Genomic DNA, 8392 nt, shown 5'->3' with positions numbered 1-8392 from the left:
TCTCTCTCTTTCCTAATTTATTTGTAACAATCCATGTATATGGGTGGGGCTTTCTCTCCATGTGTTCCACAATCCCTGCTTCTTCCTTTGTCCAACTCTATTTCTCCTTTAACGTCTACTGGTCCTGATATCAGCAGGTACAACCCAGTGTAATGGGGTGGTTTCTTTTTCCCCCTTTTTTCTGAGATCTTTTTTATCTCCTCTTTATTTCATGGATTATTTTTAGCCACGATTTCTATCGCTCTTGCTGACATGGTTGTTTTCCTTTCGTCTACTGTGTCTTCACAATGGTTCCACTTGGACCAATTCCCTCCCCCCTTTTTATGTTCTCTCCTCTCCTCTGTCTATCCACTGCTAAATGACAATAGACCCTCCATTTCTTATTTTTATCAATTGCAACAGATAGTTTTATGTTCTTCAATTACTTAATTACTTCAGTTTTTATTCTTCCTAGAACATTTTTGTACCCCGTTCTTAGTTCGCTCCATTTTTATTTTTATTTTTATTTTTAGTTTGTTCTAAGCATCCAGTTTGTCTTATTAATTGTCTTATTAATCTGTCTATACTTTTTATCCTTCTATCTGTTGATTCTGGCACTTACCCTGACCTCCTACTCTCAACAATTTGATTAATTTATAATTTTTTTACTTTCCCCATTCAGACCATAGCAAGGTAGTCTTTGCCAAGCGTATCCGCAGAGTTAATTTCCTAATTGTCTACCTATTCAGACCTCAGCAAACTCGCTAAGCAGTATCCACAGAGTTCATTTAATAATGCTCTACCCGTTCAGACCTGAGCAAACTTGCCAAGTGGTATCCGCAGTTTATTTAATAATTTGTATACTCTACCCATTCAGACCTCAGCAAGCTTTTCTTGCTTAGCGGTATCCACAGAGTTCTGTTCTACCCAGGCAGACCCTCTAGAAGTACACTTTATTGAGGCAGAATTGCAGAACCTATTGGTCTATCCAAGCAGATCCTAACCAGACTTTTCTCCTTAAGGCGGTATCATAGACTTCAGTTTTTTTCTGACCAAGCAATCCCTCTCTGTTAGAGGCGGTATCTCAGAAAAAAACCTACTTCTGACAAAGCAGACCCTCTGTGTGAGAAGTGGTATCTCTGAACAAAAACTCCCTTATGACCAAGCAGCTCTTTAACAATACTTTATGAATTTATTCAACAATACTTAATACATTAATTCAATAACCAATTAACCAATTAAACAATCAACCAACCAGGCAATAAATGAATTAACAAACAAAACAATCAATTAACCAACCAATCAATCAATTAATCAATCATTAATCCAATCAATCCATCAAAAACTTAACAAACAATGAACCAACCAATCAACAAATCAACCAATTTATAAATTAATCTATCAAACAACAAAATAACAATAAATGAACCAACCAATCAATAAATTAATTAATCAACCAATCAATTAACTGGCCTTGGGTGATACATTAACAAAACAACAAATTAATCAATCAAGCAAGCAATTAATCAACCAAACAAGTAATCAATCAAGCAATTTACCAATCAATCAATTCATCAATTCATCAATCAATTTTATTAATTCATTCTCTCTTTTCTGTTATGTATACTATGGTTCATAAATTTGGAGGGACACTTTACTTACTGCTTAGCATTAGGATTAGGTAGGTACTGATCACACAATTTTTTACAACTAATAACTAAGAATGTTGCTCACCTTTCTCAAAAGAGTGGCCACTCTATATTATGTGACCCGTGCCAGACCCGACCTGTGGCTCAACAGCGGCATTGGTCCCTTTTCTTCAGTCCTGTTGGTGACGCCAATCTTTGTCATAGAAAAACAACATTTAAAAAATGAAGAGTAAGATGAGGAAACCAAGCAATTAACTTCAAAAACACCTTCATTCAAACTTTAAACTTTTTGTTAAATCAGGACCTTAAAGAAGTTCTTTGCTCAGGGAAGTTCTTCTTACATGGGCGATCGATTCCATATGTGGTATAAACCACACTTTTCCACTTGCATGTTCCAATTGCTCTTGGGGTATAACTTCTACATTTCATCCTTCATAAATATCCTTGTACTCACCTCCTGATCTGTTTTTAAGCTTTTAAGGGGGTGTTGTGCTCTTTGCTGGGCTACAGTTTTGTCATTGGGGAAGCTCACATTGGCCTTGCAGAAAGGCAACTTCAAGCTGTAATGGTCATTCTCCAGTACAGCTGAGCTTAAAATGTCCATAAACTGTTGGTCTTTCAAACAACATCTCTTGTCATCGGAATAACAGATCTTCTATTGATATTTGGGCCGACTACCCTCACTGTTAATCACTCTCCATGGCTCCATGGCCTTTGGGGCATTGACACCTATAAGCAGCTCAATGCTGGTGGTGGTGGGTTATGGGTGGGAAGTTCACATCCTCATGATAAGGCCATTTTCTGATGTCCGCCTTAGGAATGTTTTCTTTAGTGACTGGGATGTATCTGTGTGTATAGACATCAGGCAGTGTAAGGATTGCATCACCTTTTAAAGCAGGAACTTCCAATCCAGAGATTTTGTAGGCAGACACTGGCTTCTCTTGACCAATGGTTTTCAGCAACCTTTTCAGATCCATGTCCATCTTCTTTCCATTAGCATTTAGTTGATGCATCAATGTTTCTGTGCAGAATGTTGCCAAGCGTCCTACATAAAGGAATGCATATGTCTGCACAGTTTTAGTTTCCTTTTTCAGTTTCACCTTCTTTTTTCTTTTCTTTTTTTTTAACCTGTGCTGTTATCATGCTGGGCATACAACATATGCGAACGGATATTTGATTGCCACTGCATCTAGGACAGAGTTAGTCTACAGGTGGAGTTCAAAATCTCAACCTGCAATGCAACTTTAGATTTATTCTTAAATCATCAAGAACTGCTGTAATAACTCTGTCTTGTGGATGACCTATAAGATGACAAGAGCACAGTTTTTGGTTATACAGAACTACCACCAATCAACCTCTTTGGAGAACTATTTTAGCATGTTTTGGTCTATAAACAACTGATCACTACTCAAAGAGGGGGAGATTCACCACAGGTGAGACAGAACCCAACAACATTTACATGGCAACATAAACATTGGACAACAACATGTATTGAAAAACAGTGAGTTAATGTCCAGGAAAACTGGAGCAACAATTGGGCATATGGCCTCTTCCTGTCATAGTTCCATCCATCCATCCATCCATCCATCCATCCATTTACCTCCACTTCTCCGGGGCTGGGTCACGGTGGCAGCAGGCTGAGTAAGGAGCTCCAGGCTCCCTTCTCCCCGGCAACGTTTTCCAGTTCCTCTTGGGGGACCCCGAGGCGTGCCCAGGCCAGCTGGATTATGTAATCCCTCCAGCGTGTTCTGGGTCTCCTATCAGTTGGACGTGGCCGGAAAACCTCCAAAGGAAGACACCCAGGAGGCATCCTGATCAGAGGCCCAAACCACCTCAACTGGCTCCTTTCGATGTGAAGGAGCAGCGACTCTACTCCGAGCTCCCTCCGGATGTCCGAGCTCCTCACCTTATCTCTAAGGCTTAGTTAGCCCAGCCACCCTACAGAGGAAACTAATTTTGGCCGCTTGTATTCGCAATCTCGTTCTTTCGGTCACTACCCAGAGCTCATGACCATAGGTGAGGGTTGGAACATAGATGGACTGGTAAATTGCCTTCCAGCTCAGCTTTCTCTTCACCACAACGGTCCGGAACAACACTCGCATCATTGCTGACGCCGCACCGATCCGCCTGTCCATCTCAGGCTTCGTACCTCATACTCCCTCAGTACCCCCCACAGGATCCCCCGAGGGACACGGTCGAAAGCCTTCTCCAGTTCCACAAAACACATGTAGACTGGATGGGCAAACTCCCATGACCCCCGCCAGCAACCCTGCAAAGGTGAAGAGCTGGTCCACTGTTCCACGTCCAGGACGGAATCTGCATTGCTCCTCCTGAATCTGAGGTTCGACAATTGGCCGGAGCCTCCTTTCCAGCACCCTGGAGTAAACTTTCCGGGGGAGGCTGAGTAGTGTGATACCCCTATAATTGGAGCACACCCCCTTTGGAGCATATCCCCTTTTTTTAAAATTGGAACCACCACCCCAGTCTGCCACTCCACAGGTACTCTACCCGACATCCACACAACACTGAAGAGGCATGTCAACTAAGACAGCTCAACAATGTCCAGAGCCTTCAGCATCTCAGGGCAAATCTCATCCACCCCTGGAGCCTTGCCCCCGAGGAGCTTTTTGACTGCCTCACATACCTCTGCCAGGCATATGTACGAGACTTCCCCCGAGTCTTCAGACTCTGCCTCTTCCCTTGAGGACACATTGGTCGGGTTCAGGAGTTCCTCAAAGTGCTCTTTCCCGCCCGACAATATCCCCAGTCCAGGTCAGCAGTTCTCTTCCCTGGCTGAACACAGCCTGAGCCAAGCCTTGCTTTCCCTTTCTGAGTCGCCGACCAGTTTGCCAGAACTTCCTTGAGGTCAACCGAAAGTCCATCTCCATAGCCTCCCCGAACTCCTACCACACCCAGGTTTTTGCTTCAGTGACCGCCGAAGCCACAGCCCTTCTAGCCTGCCGGTACCTGCTTCTGCCTCGGGAGACCCCTGGGCCAGCTAAGCCTGAAAGGCCTCCTTCTTCAGCTTGACGGCTTCCTTCACCGCTGGTGTCCACCAACTGGTTCTTGGGTTACCGCCACGACATGCACCAACTGCCTTCTGACTGCAGCTCCTAGCAGCCACCTCTGCAATGGAGGTTTTGAACATGACCCACTCGGATTACATGTCCCTAACCTCCACTGGGCATGTGGCCAGGGGAGGTTGTGTGGCATCCCCTGGATACACAAAAAATTCTTCCGGAGGTGGAAGTTGAAGACCTCACGGACAGGGGCATCCACCAGGCGTTCCCAGTTCACCCTCACTACATGTTTAGGTTTACCAGGTCTGTCTGGCAGCCTCCCCCGCCATCTGATCCAATTCACCACGAGGTGGTGATCAGTTGACAGCTCTGCTCCTCTCTTCACCCGAGTGTCCAAGACATACGGCCGCAGATCTGATGACACAACTACAAAGTCGCTCATTAATCTTTAACCTAAGGTGGTCTGGTACCACGTACACTTAGGAGCCACCCTATGCATGGTGTTCGTTATGGCCAATCCAGGACTAGCACAGAAGTCCAATAACAAAGCACAACTTGGATTCAGATCAGGCAGGCCGTTCCTCCCAATCACCCCCTTCCAGGTTTCTCCATCGTTGCCCACGTGAGCGTTGAAGTCTCACAGTAGAACTATAGAGTCCCTAGGCGGAGCTCCTTCCAGGACGCCACCCAGAGACTCCAAGAAGGCCGAATGCTCTGAACTGGTGTTCGGTGCATAAGCACACACAACAGTCAGAGCTTTCCCCTTAGCAACTTGTAGTCGCATAGAGGCGACCCTCTCATTCACTGGGGAGAATTCCAACACAGCAGCACTCAGCCGGGGGCTTGTGAGTATCCCCACACCCACCCAGCGCCTCTCACCCTGGGCAAACCCTGAAAAGGAGAGAGGAGCTAGTGCTGTGCGTAGAGGTGAGCCAACTATATCTAGTTGGTACCGCTTCACCTCTGGCACCAGCTTCGGCTCCTTCCCCGTCAGAGAGGTGACATTCCATGTCCACCTTTGCCCGCTGCCTGGCTGGCATTGCACCCGACCTTAACGCCTATCCCTGCAGGTGGTGGGCCTACAGGGTGCCCTGTCATAGTTATAGCAGTAAATGAAGGCGGAAAGGAGAGAAATGCAACCAGGAGGGTGCTGGGGTGCATTCGAAGCAGGTGTGATGCTGTGTGCATGTGTATGAGATGGGACCGCCTGTATGTGTGTGTGTGTGTAAGGTGTCCACCGGTGAGTGTACACGACTTATCCCAATTGGTTCTAGTGTATAAGGTCGGTATTATGTCGTGGCACCTTCAAGCAGCGGAAAGGAACCCGAACCCCCCCTCAAGCTCTGCAGCTGCGTAGACACCCAACGGCTGCAGGAAAGCGCTGAGCACCCCACCCTACTGCCATTGAAGACCCCTGGGCCCCCAAAAACCAGAGGCCCGCAGGGCAACCCCCACATCTGGCCCCGAGGAGCATATCCCAGTCCCAGGGAGCACGAGGATACCCGCACTCCAGGGGCGCACACATACAACCCACCCCCAAGTGCAGGCACAAGACGCAGCCGCAGGCACAGAACCCGGCCAGAGATATGGGCCCTCCACCACTCCTGGGACCCAGGGCACCCGCCGCAGAGAGAGCAAAGGCCGACAGCCACCCCCCACACCCCAATCCACAGACCCTGGAAAGCACCCTGCGTCGCTTTCCACAGCCCTGCCAGGTCACAGCGCACCTTAAGCTACCAGGCACAAGCTGCCAGTCCAGCCCAGCTGGCAGAGAAAACCACCTGGCCACCCCCCGGCCAACCACGCCCCCACAGCGACCCGTCAGCGACCCACCACCCCGGAAAACCCCAGTGCTCAATGTGTGCTGTTGCCAATTGCAGTTAAAATTGCGGGGTGTGGGGGTACGAGTCCTTCAGGCAAGTCAAACCTGAATCACTTGCACCCCTCCTGCCCCGCAGACCCTGGTCTGGTGCAGTGTTGTTCGAAGTAGGATTGGTGTGCGAGTGTATGTTTTCTAAGCTAATATGAGTGGGATTAACATTTCAGGATGGACGAGAAGCATGCTGGCGCAGGAACCTGACGGGCAAGATGGCAGCCGCCTGCCACATTCCCGCCCACATAGTTCACACCCCACCTATCTCGCAAGCCCTAGGCCTATTTTGTGGTGTATTTACTGAGTATGAGTTTGGCACTGGGAGAGATCAACATTGCCTTTGGATATTGCCAATATTTTTTATATTGAGATGAATTCTATTCAGAAATGTAACCATTTGGATGTGATGAGATAATCTGTTTTTAAGATTTAGTAATATTATTTTCTTGGCAATTGTTAAGGCGATCAAAATGGGTTGATGGTGTTTAAGTGCTGGGTCAACTGAGGAGAGGTCACCAAGGAGACATACAGTCGGGGAGACTGGAATGCTGCAACCCAGAAGGGTTGATAGCTTCTTGGTGATGTTGGTCCAGAATGATAGGATATGTGGACAGAGCCAGAAGGCATGAAAGATCTCTGGTATTAAACAGTGGAACAGTGAGAGCAAACGTCTTTATCTACAAAACCAATTTTGTTCTGTGATATGAGCTCTGTGCAGAATCTTGTATTGGATGAGTTGCATTTTTTCGAGTTGTGGGTCAGAGAAGAGGTGCAAATAAGCTTCCACAGGTTGATATCGGTGGGAACAGCAAGGTCTCTTTCCCAATTCATTGTAGGTAAAGATAAAGTGTCATCTGTTTTCAATAAAACTTTAAATATTCTGGAAAAGGGATTTTTTAAATGACGATATGAGTGAGATGTTCAATCATTGGAGGTGGTTTAAGGATGTCGTTCGTTAATTCGATTTTACATTTTAGAGACTGCTGTAATTGAAGGAATTGAAGGAAGCCGTGGCCACTGATATTATACCTTTGGGTTAAGGTTGGGAAGGACATAAGCATTTTTTTTTCAAAAATGTGTTCCAGATGAGTAAGTCCTTGGCTTTTCAAAGGCGTGAATATTATTGGTCTGTTTTTAACCAGAAAATCTGGTTTGTGCAAGATTGGTGTGAATTTGTTTGGGGATAGAGTGTGACCACTGAGTTTGAGTAATCTCCACCAGGCTGACAGAGTTGTTGCGATGACGGGTTTTTAAAGCAATAATGTTTCCTTATTCTGGTCTGGTAATGCCCCTTTTGTGTATGCTACTTGAATCGTGAATCGTTTCCCAACAATTTTGGATTATGGATTTCGGATTGTTTGCACTATATCTACTATACTATATCTATATATACATATATCTACTATTTCCTGGCTTTTACACTTGCCTGAACTGTCTTTTCGGATTTTGGAACGTGGACTCTAGCTTGGCTAGTGTGCGCTAACGCTCGTTAGCCTGTTAGCCCAGCATATTGCTAACTATGCCGGCATCCATACCTACCTCGACGGATTGTGGGAACTGTTTGCGCCTGGTCGACAGACTTAGTGCTCTAAAGAAGTCGGTCTTCAAAGACATCCACAGCCTATGTGAGGACGTGAAGAAGAAGGTGGAACTGTTTGTGCGTCTGACCTCCATCGCTTGCGCTCAGGCTAAGCACATCTCCTGCTCCATGTCCTCCACTGTGATTGGACCGGACTTCGACTCCACTCTCCCATGGCCCGGATCCATTCTCACTGCAGCTGAGTCGGATCAATCTCACGCTCCGCCTGCTGTGATAGAGGTGCCATGGCCCAAGTCCTGGACCTGCTCCACCCCAGAGCCTTGTACCCTGG

This window comes from Zeus faber (assembly GCF_960531495.2).
Source record: "Zeus faber genome assembly, chromosome: 18".
In the NCBI taxonomy this organism is placed as follows: Eukaryota; Metazoa; Chordata; class Actinopteri; order Zeiformes; family Zeidae; genus Zeus; species Zeus faber.
Note: the sequence above shows the minus strand (reverse complement) of the source record.